This window comes from Arachis ipaensis, chromosome B2 (genome assembly GCF_059453495.1).
Source record: "Arachis ipaensis isolate K30076 ecotype BB chromosome B2, ASM5945349v1, whole genome shotgun sequence".
NCBI classification, from domain to species: domain Eukaryota; kingdom Viridiplantae; phylum Streptophyta; class Magnoliopsida; order Fabales; family Fabaceae; genus Arachis; species Arachis ipaensis.
Window position 1 is genome coordinate 21,915,546 of NC_142437.1, and position 405 is coordinate 21,915,950.

At 43.7% G+C, this 405-nt stretch overlaps 1 non-coding gene across 1 annotated transcript; it reads left to right on the forward strand.

Annotated features, from left to right (window-relative positions):
• Window positions 1-301: 301 nt before the first annotated feature.
• LOC148573271 (small nucleolar RNA R71) lies at window positions 302-405 on the forward strand. Its single transcript, XR_015906587.1, has one exon. It is a non-coding gene; the product is annotated as a small nucleolar RNA R71 (small nucleolar RNA).

Consider the following 405-nt stretch of genomic DNA (forward strand, 5'->3'; position numbering starts at 1 on the left):
TGTGTGTATTGCAGCCACTTGTTTTGTTTCTAATTTCCTGGTGAGCTCTGCTAGTTGCTTGGCAAACACCTTGTTTTGGGCTAGAATTGTATCAACATGGTTCAGCTCCATGACTCCCTTAGTGTTGTGTCTCTCTGATGCATAGTAGTACTCATTCTCAGCCACTGTCTCAATCACTTCAATGGCTTCTTCCACAGTCTTTTTCCTGTTCAATGAACCTCCTGATGAATGGTCCACAGCCTTCCTTGATTCATAAGACAGTCCATCATAGAAAATATGCAATTGCACCCAGTCATGGAACATGTCTGGTGGGCATTTCCTTGTCAAATCCTTGAATCTCTCCCATGCCTCGTAGAGAGTTTCACCATCTTGTTGTCTAAACGTCTGAACCTCAGATCGAAGCCT